Consider the following 13,420-nt stretch of genomic DNA (forward strand, 5'->3'; position numbering starts at 1 on the left):
TTTTGATTCTATAAGGTTCATTTATCGCATCTCATGGCATATTCCTGAATTATTTAAACTGTTTGGGGTTTCGTGGATATGCTGACTCCTGTTGTTCAATTCCAAAAATGTGTTAGAAATACGAATGGCTTATTAGCACGTTAGTTGTCTGATGGCTGTTCGTATTTTCAAACTCAAGTTGTCCGTTTGAGAACCAGTGTTCAAACCCGCTCTAGACACCGAGGATAATATGAAATTAAAACCCTATTTTAGGCATGAGCCTAGGACAACCGAATATCCGAGCGGGGTATTGGGCCCATTAGAAAACCTGACCTGCGTCTATTGACCCCGAGTCAATTACAGACGAATCATACTTATGTGTTGAAAAAAATATATGCTTGTCTAATTCAATCCATTACCCTTTGGGGTCGGGGGAAGGCTTATCTTTGTCTTCTTTCGTGTAGGATATAGCTCTACTATATTCCCACAAAAATTTCAAGATGGTTACTAAACCTGATGATTTCTTAAAACTATGGTGGGATCACATGAGCGCGGAAGAGAGAAAGATTGTTAGAACACACATCGGGAATCTCCCTTCTTTGATCGAGATGGACGCTTGGCTCGAAATGATCCATGTATTAACAACTTTTTGGGATGATCAGAATATGGTATTTCATTTAGGGGATGTTGAATTGACTCCTACCATTGAAGAGGTATTGATTTGTTATGAGAGTACGAAATGTGTTTTAAGAGAAGGGAGACACCTGATAAGAACATTTTAGTCCTGGTTGTGTGGGATCGTCAAAAGATCAAGGAGGTATTTTTAACTGACGACGACACCTAGCTAGGAGAACGTGATGGAGAAAATATCACTTTTCGTGAGTTCTATCGTCGGTTCGGAAGATTCAATGCTATTCACAAATTTGGGCATAAATTTGAGTCAGAAGCAAAATAGAAGGAGACGAGAGCCTTTGCGTTTCTGGTAGGCCTACTTGGAACCATGGTGTTCCCACAGGGGGAAAATGACACAATTCATCCAAGGGTTGTCTTAGTGACCTGATACGAGAAAGACAACCTAAGCACGGAAACACACTCTAAATCAGTTCACTAATCTTAAGGATCTGAGGACCTATTTGGAGATCAATCTCGGATTCACTACAACAATAATAATATGATATAACAATGGTGTATCTGACACCAAAAACAGGCACCACAAACTAACAAAGAGAGTATCAAGATAATAAGATGAAGAACAAGATGATCAATAACACAATGGAAACAACAACACACGGTTTTGACTAGAACAACAACAAAGAGTCCAAGAAATGTACGTAAAGATGGATAGATAGACAAAGTGAAGGTATAATCTTAAGAACCCAAGAGCGTATTCCACTCTTGGACCCTTAACACTACACACTAAAAATACCTCTCTTCGGTGAGCACAAGAGAGACCTCAACCTCCTTTATCACCCAACGTTCCAAGCATGAATCCAACACGAATGATTCCACACTCAAGTTGGAAATCCTAGTTAAAATGTTTCGGCCATAGGCCTTTCTCACAAGAGAGAAATGTTCTTCTTACAACTTTCAATACCAATAAACATCTAAGACTAAAAATCCTAGAGGTTTTATATATAGTGCATTACAAAATAGAATACAAAATGACCACAATACCCCTCAAGGGTGAGGTGCCCATCAAGTGTAACTTAGGGGCTGTTTTTAGTGCAATCAGGCCCTCTTTCACACTTCACTTGTGCACTTCCTTGGACAGATTCAATACGCACTTGTTCTCGTCCATCCTCGTGGTCGTACACGTATCATTCTCCCCTTCTTGAAAAGGATTCGACCTCGAATCCATACCTTGCAAATCAAGAGAAGACAACAAGCACATATCCTCATGATATGAGGGGTTAGGGTTAGCAAAAATAACACATCAACATACCATGCCAAGGCAGGACAAATTTGAATTATTGCTACGGGTCCTTTGTTTTAATCATGAAAAGATTAGTACAATTGCTACAAAGAAAGTGGCTCGGACAAGCATCAATACAAAAGGAAAATAGGTCGAGAGTCCTCTTTTTCCACCCTAAGATAGTACTGGGATCAAATGGAATAATTAGCCAAGGGCCTAAGCCGAGGCTAGCCCTTCCTTCCCCTAAAATGTCACTCTCACATTCACACACAAAAATATTTTCATATACATGATCTCTATGAACAAAACTAATCGCAATGCTTTTACCACACAAGATGTTTAAAGAGTCATGCGCATTATTAAGATCAATTCTATAGACACCATCACTAGCTTGCAAATTTTTAAGCACTTCATTCACATGCTCAAGTAGTGAACTACATTTAAGAGTAAAGTGATCATCATGAACACCAAGAGTACTCATTTTTGAGACTACACATTCCTTGCCCATAAGAGTACTATCATCTTCCAAGAAGAGATTTCCGTCTTTAGGAGAAATGTTGTCATACCATAGTGGGTTAGCATATCGGCTATAGCCTTCAAGGCAAGCTATACCATAATTTTCACCACTAGGTTCATTAGGAGTGTTTATATCATCTTCAAACAAAACATTAAACCTAAAGAGAGCATGATCCATCTTACAGACAGATTTGGAACTAGCAAGTGCTTCATTCTCTATAAGTTCACTATCAAGTACCAAAGATGTTTCAATCTCCTCTTTACCTTGGTGTGGGTCGGCGTAGCCCACCTCCTCCTTCGGAAAGCTTTTGGCAAAAGGTGTTTGGACAAAAAAAGTTGGATTTTGTGGGATAAGTTTAGGTAACAATTGGCGTACACGTGCCATTTCATTTCTTCAATATCATCATTGATGCGATCAAATGTGGCATCGAGATTAGTGGAAGCCATGTACCTAAAGCAAAGGACAACAACAAACAACAAAACAAATTTGTTAGTTCAAAATGCCTCACCACACCCTCACTCTCGGTTTTACCTCACACTTGATTTCACAAGTGTTGAAAGTTGGCTTGTACTTCGTGAGTGATTGAGGGATGAGTCCATCTTTGCTCGGAATAGATTTTCATTTGAGTTGACTCAAAAGAAAAATTGTTTACGAACTTGAACCAACAAGACACAACGGATTCACAAAAGAGAATTAAAAAGCACATAACAAATGCTAAACACGAATGAACGAACACAAAGACTAACTAACAATCTAGTAGATGAGTACTAGTTTGCCAATTAGTATTGAAACCAACAAACGAAACTACGGAACAATAAAAAGAAACTAAGAAAATCTAAAATTTGAGCCAAAATTTGATGCGTGAACAGTAACTTAATGATGTGGCAGCCACGTATTGGTTGTGGTTTCTACAATTTTTATTTTCCAAAGTCCATGTCTTGACCAATTTTAATTTGAATTGATGAAATTTGTTTTAAGGAGGGAAAGTCTTGGAGCCTTTTTTTCAAGTTTCACATTTCAAGACTTGACTTTTGTAGTACTTTTCCTTAAAACATGGACCCTTGTTTCATGGAAAGGTGGTTGAGAAGTGATGCAAAGTCTTTAGTGTGTAGGAAAAGTCTTTGAGTCACAAGTACTACACCTTCAAACTTGGATCTATGTCTTGCAAGACTAACATAATACACACTCTTTTTCTTCAACTTCTAAGACCAACTAGCACTTTTTTCGTCAACAATATATGGAGATGGTGAAGAACACCAAGAAAACCAAGAGCACCAAGAACACAAACTTTGAGTCTTGAAGTTCTAAGGTTCAAGTTGGACCTCCCAAACAACAATAACAATTTCCCAAGCTTAAATTCCACAACAAATTCTCCACAATACCCGTTCAAAACTTGAACCAACAACACAACACACGTCCAAGTCTTGAACCCGTAACAACAATCGGCCACACTTTGTTCACATTAACAACATCAACATTTCAAGCTCAAATCTAAGATATAGACTCAACGTGTTAGTGAGGAGCAAAACTAACACTTAGAGATAACAAAGACAAGTAAAAATATTGGCCATTACACAACAAAAACATAATTTTTAGCCAAGAACACTAAATGGGCAGATTGTTTTTTTTTTCTGGAATTTTCAGTTTTTTCAATAACATTTTTTTTTTGAGTTTTCTAAAAAGCAAGCCCAAGATTGATCTTTTAGGAACAAAATCAAGCCATGCTTTGATACCAAATGATACGATAAAGACAACGGAAGCTAAAAAACACACTCCAAATCAGTTCACTAATCTTTCGGATCTAAGGACCTTTTTGGAGACCACTCTTAGATTCACTACAACAACAATAATACGAGATAACAATGGTGTATTTGACACCAAAATAGCCACCACAAACTAACAAAGAGATTATCAAGATAACAAGATGAAGAACAAGATGAACAATAACACAATGGAAACAACAACACACGGTTTTGACTAGAACAACAACAAAGAGTCCAAGAAATGTACGTGAAGATAGATAGATAGATAAAGTGAAGGTATAATCTTAAGAACCCAAGAGCCTATTCCTCTCTTGGACCCTTAACACTACGCACTAAAAATACCTATCTCTTCAGTGAGCACAAGAGAGACCTCAACCTCCTCTAGCACCCAACGTTCCAAGCATGAATCCAACACGAATGATTCCACACTCAAGTTGGAAATCCTAGTTACAATGTTTCGGCCATAGGCCTTTCTAACAAGAGAGAAATGTTCTTCTTATAACTTTCAATATCAATAAACATCTAAGACTAAAAACCCTAAGAGGTTTTATATATAGTGTATTACAAAATAGAAACAAAATAACCACAATACCCCTCAAGGGTGAGGTGCCCATCAAGTGTAACTTAGGGGCTATTTTTAGTACATTTAGGCCCTCTTTCACACTTCACTTGTGCACTTCCTTGGATAGATTCAATACGCACTCGTTCTCGTCCATCCTCGTGGTCGTACTCGTATCATGACACATGCACTCTTTTTTGGAATGAAGTACAATTCTAAAAAGGTATTTCATAACTTAGATCCCATGATTGTTGCCGACATATATCGAGCTTTGGGAATATGTTAAGTCGAGAATAGTTTCTTTCAAGGATGCAACCTTATATTACAATGGTGGATGATGATGCATTTGGTGAAAAATCCTAGAACGACACAACCTGATCACAAAACAAGAAGAAATCTATTAGAATCGCACGACATGTGGTTGTTTTTACACAAGTTCAAAAGGGAAGCATCTCATGAATTTTGGTTTAAGACTCTTGGAGAATTAAGAGATGACGATGTCCAATGGTCTATTAACTATCTTCGTTCAGGGAAATATATTATTCGATGGGGTGAGTGGCCTTTTCTAGTGCTTTCGGGTCTCAGGGGAACCCGTCCCTACAATCCTGGCAGAGTTCTTAGGCAATTCGAGATCAAGCAGGAGACGATTCTTCACCGAATATGATGAAAGCGAGCCCCTGCTCAAAGACTACATGATAAATGGATAGAGAAGAAGAAGGTAGACGAAAGTCTCTTTTCGTATAGGGTATGAACTTGAAGTCAGCGACACTTACAAGGAGTGGTTAAAAAAGAGCCTCGATGGAGCATTGATTCCGGGGCCAAACGTGCCTACTTGGGTCGTGGATGTAGAATTCGAGCATCAGATCTGACTCCACAGGCTACTGGATGAGTTTCAGAAAAGTGAAATCGCGCACCGACAGATGCATGTAGAAGATGCTTTAACAATACGTATGTTGAGGGAAGAGTTGAAAAGAGCTAGGCAAGAGGATGATGATGCTAGGCAGTGTTTAATTGATTTGGATGATAGCATGGACTCTCAACTCGATAGTATAGGAAAAATGACTTACGACAGCAAGGCACAGTTATGCGGGAATCATCTCATCATTAATAGGTATCAAATAGCACAGGAGGTGAACAAGACAAAGAAGGCAAGGAAAGATGAAGGAGCCTCCGATAGCTAGTTTTCCTATTTCCCCTGCGTGGAAACTTATCTTGTTTCATGTCACCCCAGTTAGGATACGCATTATTATAATATTTTGTGTAATATAATTGTCTTATTGCTTGTGTGTGTTTGTTTAGATCAAAGGCAAGTTTATCCGCTATGCTCCTATGGATGAATTTGGCTATGACTCAAACAACTCTACGTGGTTATTTCTTGTCAAATATTTTGCATTACTTATCATATACGAAAACTAACACATCTGCCTTTGAGTTGTTTTACTTTACAGATAATAGAAACTACTCCGTGTTGATATAATTTGGCAGAACATCCCTACTTCACCCGGTCAAAAGCACACAAAATCCTATCCTCTGACCATCATTCAATAATGACTGGAAATGATGAAGAAAATGCATTGACCATCAGGGACAATGTAATAGCGGAACAGAGTGAGATGATTGCGGAACTCGCAAGAAAGCTTGAAATACTTCAGGAGGAAATAAATCATACTCGAGATTTGGCTCACCTGGCCATCACTGTTAATGCTACCACTCCAGGAGGACACATGACTCCACTCCAAATCCCTTCCCTCAGTACGCCTATTCTCGGGGATCAGCCAAATAACATATCGTCTATCTCTGCCCCTTCACTTGTCCAAAATACCAATCGAGAAAATAACCTAAATGCTTACCATCCATAAAATCCATCTCTAACCCCGCAAAACCCATCTCCGAATCCATTCCCAAATCCCTAGAACCCATTTGCAAATCAACAAAATTCGTGCCCAAATCCACAAGATTCACTCCCAAATCCACAAAATCCATTCCCGAATCTTCCATCGAATCTATCCCTGAATCTACCAAATTCATTTCTAAATTCGCAAAATCCTTCTCAGATGCAACCAAACTTCTCGTAAATTCCACAAAACCTTTCTAAATTTCAAAACGTCCTTCCTACCAACCAACTAACTTCCTTTCATCCACAAAATCAACCCTCCCTTCCAAATCCTCCTAATGCCATTATATCCCCTGACATTTATATTCCCCTTCCTAATCCCGAGATGGACCATTACGAAGAAAAAAAGAAAGAGTGGAGAACCGAGTATGAGATGAAGTTGCTAGATATGAATGAAGAGATCATAAGGATCAAAGAATCTCATGGAGAGAGGGACCACGATGGTTTAGCGTACGATGACTTATGCGTTCACCCTGGAGTAGATCTACCAGAAGAGTACAAGGTCCCCAAGTTTGAAGTGTTCAACGGTATTGGAAACCCAATGGCCCATCTGAGAAGGTATTGTGATCAAATGGTGGGGCTAGGGAAAAATAAAGCATTATTGATGCGTTTGTTCAGTCGGAGTTTAAGTGGCGAAGCCTTAGAATGGTTCATGTCTCAGGAATTGAAAAGATGGACTAGTTTGAGAGCACTGCCCAAGGGTTTCCTTGACAGGTTCACGTTTAACATTGAAATAGTCCCTGACCAATATTCATTAGATTGGATCAAATAGAGAATTCAATAGTGTTTTTGCGATTATGATTTTCGTTAGAGGAAAGAAGCTGCCAAAGTGCAACCCTCCATGTCTGAGGAAGAAATGGTATCTGTGTTCTCTCGTGCCCAAGAAAGAGAATATTTTACCAGGATGGTGTCCGCTGTTAGGAGACTTTTGCATATTTGGTAAAAATAGGAGAATCACTGGAAGAAGGTATTCGTACAGGAAAAATTACCAAGACACCAACATCATCCGGAACTACTATGTTCTTAAAGAAGAAAAGGAGGATGTAAGCACGGTTTCTGCTGATTCTATTGCAAAAACAAAAAAGAGGTTCAAATCTAGGAATATTTTCTTGTCACGACCCGAATCGGGGCCCTAGCTGTGACGAGCATTCCGAGCCATAAAGGCCCAAAACACCCCTATCTGTCTGATAATCATGCACATAATTAATGACAAAAGAAATGCGGAAGATACATAATATAACGAAAACATGGTCAAGAATCGTATGAAAATGAAAATGGGGAATAGTGTCCCACAATCTAAATCAACATCTCTAAAATCGACTGCAAAATCTCTACTACATGACTGAAACAATGCCTATCTGAAAACTGGGACAAGGCCCCCAACAGACCCAAAACTAATAAATGATAAATGAAATAGCAGATGTCAGGCCCTCCGAAATATAGAAGGCTTACCACTTGATTCTGCAATCTGTCGGTAGAAATTTACTGGTTATCTAGACCCCTAGACTGTGCCTCCGAACTTGGAAGGGAAGGGGGTCAATATAAAAGTACTGGTACGCAGAAAAATCAAAACAAAAGTATAATATTTTTACATAATATAGGTGAGAGCCATTATAAAGCAGTTTTATTTCAAATCATTTGAAAACACATTGGCATAATGTAATTTTTTTCAATAACAATGAAATGCAGCTGAGCTAGGTGGAATACCCTACATAATTTACACCAACTGTCAAACCCCGATTGCCGCCGAAATTAGAGTATACGTGAGGGGAAGACACACAAGATCACACAGTATAGTGTCTCGACCCAATGGTAGTGCCTAAGATCACTTAGCTCGGGCTCCTACCTATAATCCCAATTTGAGAATGACATAAAGTCAAGTACTCAAGATCACTTAGCCTGGTACCAAATTCCCATGTCGGCAAACACGATTTCCAGCGATGAGCCCTTACACTCAAATGCCTTCTTCGGGCATTCACCTATCTCATGTAAAATTAATGCATTCAAATTTCATTTGATTCAATCACATATCATATTCTGTAGGGTATCGTCATACCCGACTTATAAGCCATTAATATCACATTATTCTTCTCATTCAACCGTTGTATTCAACATGTTTCAACACAAATAACCCTCTCATTTTCAAGTAAAAATCATATCAATTCTCAAAATATTTCATGTCATACTTTTCAAGATGTTTTCAAACAATTTACATCATATGCACATTCAAAACAAATTCACATCAAGAGAGGAAATTTCATATCATTCATGATCTCAAGTTAACATCTTTTCTGAATACATGCATATACATATATCATATAGCAAATCACTTTGGGAGTAGGGCTAAGGGCAAAATCAATATCATAAAACGTTTAAAACATAATCATATTCGTAATTTCAAAACCCCCATTTGAAAACATGAATTTTTAAAGCCCATGAGATTTTTGAGATAACCCCGTGTACCTCTATATGCGAATATAATAGGTGCTTCTTGATGCCTACGTTCCGGGGATTCCAAATATGTAATTGGTTTCAAAAACCCACAGCTAAATCTTAAGTTAATTGGGTTTTTATTTTGAAACCCTAAGGAGTGTTCTTGAGATAATTTGATGAATATGATAATATTTTGGTGTTTGAGGGATTAAATCCCGTGTTGGTGGTATATATAGGGGTGGAAAAGGACCATTTTGCCCCAAAAACCGAGTGTTTAAGTCACCTGAAACCTTTACATAGGCGCCGCCTACTGCTTTGAAAGGCCATAACTTCTTGCTCGGGTGCCAGATTTTAGCAAAATTGGTATCGTTGAAAAGCTAACTCGAAGACCTATCATTTGACATATAGTAGGCTCTTTAATTCAACATATACAGAGAGTTATAGTCGATAGAATCTGACATAAATTACGACGTCCACTAAAACTTAATCGATCGAAATAGTTTCAACTCGTCCTTGAGTTGAAGGACCTCTATGGTCTAAATTCAAGCTTGAATGGATTCACATTCTACGCAAATAATTAACATGCCATATTGGCATAGAATTTATGGCTTCGGGATTATCAACGCATCGAAATCATGGTTTTTATTCTAGCCCAAAATGCGGGGTGTTACATTATCTCCCCTTAGGATCATTCGTCCTCGAATGATGGGTAAGAACATATTGAAGCTTAGAGGTATGGAATAACACGGACATGATATGCTTCTCTAAGAAAGAATGCACTTATCTGAAACATGACAATAAGACTGGAACTACTGATGTTCTAAATTCTTATATCGGACGTGCATATCTGATGCATGGATTTGTTACTGAGTAGTTCTCATGAACGCGAAACTGAATGTACTGATAAGCTGAACTTTTCTATTGTACATGCATTTCTAATGCATGCATATCTGACTGAACTGATGTATGGCGTATGACTGAATACGCAATGATAATTAGTGCGGAGCTTGTAATAAGAATCTATGCATGCAACTGAATGGGGTATCTTCCCCTTGTGACCCCCTCTATGAATGCTAAATTTACTAAGATGCTCAGAAAACTGAGGCGATGCACTAGGCACCTACAAATTTAATCATAACTGAACATCTGGAATCTGAATCTAGTACATGATGCATGAATTGAGCTATAGTCGCAAATATTAGTATACTCTATCTTGGAATAGTAACATATCTGAGATTTTTGGGTAGCACGATTAAATAAAGAGACGAGAAAATAAGTCATGCAAATCTGACTGCTAAACTGATTTGCTAGCCACATAGACTGAACTATACTGGAAACTTATACTTAATCTGGAGTATCTCTTCAATACTCTCTCTAAAGAAGTTCTAGCAGTAATAGGGAGCCATGAATCTTGGGTATGGATTACACAAGACATCTAACTGAGAAATCACAACATTGACACTACTCTGTAGTCTGGAATATAGACATATAACTCCTAAATTAGGATAGAATTTTCAGACCTTTGGCAATACAACTTCTTACTTTCAGGCTTAGCGCACTTCCCGAATATCCCTTAACTATACTATTCCCTATAAATATTATATTCATTCAAATCAACTTAAAATTATCATATGAGCATTGACAAATCTTTCTACTAATGTCGGAAATAACTTAATCTCTTTGCCGTGATCAAGCCTAACTCTTAAGTCACAAAAAAAATACAACATGCCAGACCACGCTATTATTCTAAACCATATGATGTAATCTTCTATATCTCCCTTAAAGATCACATCCTAAGTATAACATGCCTTACCACTTCAATGACTACTTTGAACTCTTAATATGAAGTCGCTAATGCATATTGCGACCTTCCACTACATCCCAAAACGTCATTCAAGCCTATTTTATAACCACATGTTGACTTCAAGGCAATCAACCATAAATACATACTTCACATAGTTTCTAAACTATTATCAATATAACTCCCACGCGCTATCCTAAAAACATACACACACCAACTTTTCTACTAACCATCACATGTATCAAGGACTTGACCCCAACTCTTACTTCATACTTATGGCCTTATCTAAGCAAGCATACTATGATCTTCCATCAACAAGAACATTTACATCGTCACCACTATCATTGCATAGGGAGGGTCACTAAAAGGTTAAAACATACGGGACTGAAGCATGAAAAGGTTTTTATACGGGACTGAGCACACTATAAAGAGTGAGTACATGCATCATGAGTTGTATGACCTCAACCAGAGTTCATAACATAAGGAATGTCATTCCGACTACTTTAATGAACTAGAACTCATTATCTTGGAATTGGAAGAGTACGTGACTCTCTATCATATACCGGAATCATGAACTATGATCACGGAACTGAATCGTATGGCATGAGTAAGCATCCGAATAACTAAAAAAAAATACTGAGGTAGGAATGGGTTGAGATCCCCCCTCACTTTCTGATGTTCTAAATCATACTGCAACACTACTAGAATCTGAGAGCCTTACTTGGTTATTCGTTCTATCATCTCCTCCTCAGCTTCACGTCATCATCTAGAGTTTGGGAGATCCTTTACCAGATTCTAACTGAACTACACTTACTGTACTCTAGGGTCTGAAAAAAAAAGACAATGCATACATATCATAGAACTTAACCCGAATGACTACCTTCTGGGATACATTAGTTTGCACACTTATTTCTATCAGTTCAACCTTCAAAACTCAAACTTAGATTCTAACACTTAACATGGTTATTTAGATCACCATATACCATCTAACTAGTCTTTCTCCACTTAACGATTCAATGGTACCACTAGCCACAAAAATTATGTAATAGTCTTAGAAAAATATGCCGCAACCTCATATCACCTTGGCATACTTCTACACCATACCTACAACATTATACTTCATTAAAAGTCAATTTAAACTTAAGCCATTTCATGCACCGTTTAAGCCTATTGGATCACTTCTATACAACTAGTATTCATTAACCAAGAAATCTTCACATCCACCTTCATGGATATCAACTATTCAAACTTAATATCTAGTGCTATGTATGATTTACAACCCGACCTTACACAAAATTTTCACTTGGAAACTATAAATAAACATCACGAAACACTAGTGCACTAGAACTTCATAACCACAATAATCGATCATGACCTAACGGTTTTCCTTTATCATAATCCATTAGCATGTACTATTTCAGCACCTCAAGCCTACTAATTTAATCCCACAAAACATGCATCATCAAACTCTTGGCACTATTTACCACCACACTATTTAAATTCAAGCCTATAGTTTAGTATCAATCATCTACCGACAATGAAGAATACAACATAATATAAATATACTAATCCATAAAATTAGGACATTCTACCCAAATATCTCAAAAGTCTAGTACATACCTTCTCACAAGTAGCACTAGTTTACAACTACCAATGAAAAGAGGGTCAAGGGGGCTAAAGCCTTATAATAGACATGGTCAACCTTATCCTTATATTATAACCCCATACAATCTTTTCTACTTATACAGATTTCTCACCTCATACTTACTTACCCAAACATACATTTAGACTACCTTCAAATTCCACAAACAACCATGAGTCTATACTTACAACTTACTGGCTAATATAGCCTTTTTCACACTTCAAGCAACCGACAAATCACCCTAACTAACAAATCTTTCTCTACCTTCTACTAAACTAGCACACAAGAACGAATCATCTCTTTACCGGCCCAATCTCATGCAACCAGATTCAGCTATACATATATTAAACCTACACAAGAACAACAAGTTGGACAACAAGTTGCTAGTGAATTGAAATAGGCCTCACACGGCTTCACTAGACTTTGATTTTGTATTTTGAACAAGAAAATGGGATGAATGACAAGTCAACTATGCTAATGAATCGAAAGAGCCCCACACGGCTTCACTAGACTTTATTTTTCAACAATACTTTGATGACAATATTTCATGATTTAGAGATTTAATACGCAATATTCAATGAACTAAGAATACACATCTTACTCTGTAGAAATAAAATCGAATTCAAGCACATCCTCCATGGACTACCATACTGTCCACACATGCTATAGCTGCCAAATTAGTTTATCACTATAAAGGGGTAAATCATCCTCACTCTGACTTCCAACTTTGTGACTTCATATCACCAATTTCTTGGTCTAATTTCATTACCAATAGGTCATGACAACAACACTTTAACACACACTACTATTCAGGTGGAAATACAGTTCCAACGTTCTGCTACACCTTATTACCTCTGAAGTAAGACACTGGCAACATTAGTTCTGAAAAAAAACTGAATACACTTAATACTGTAGGCTGA

Source organism: Capsicum annuum, chromosome 8 (genome assembly GCF_002878395.1).
Source record: "Capsicum annuum cultivar UCD-10X-F1 chromosome 8, UCD10Xv1.1, whole genome shotgun sequence".
Classification (NCBI taxonomy): Eukaryota; Viridiplantae; Streptophyta; class Magnoliopsida; order Solanales; family Solanaceae; genus Capsicum; species Capsicum annuum.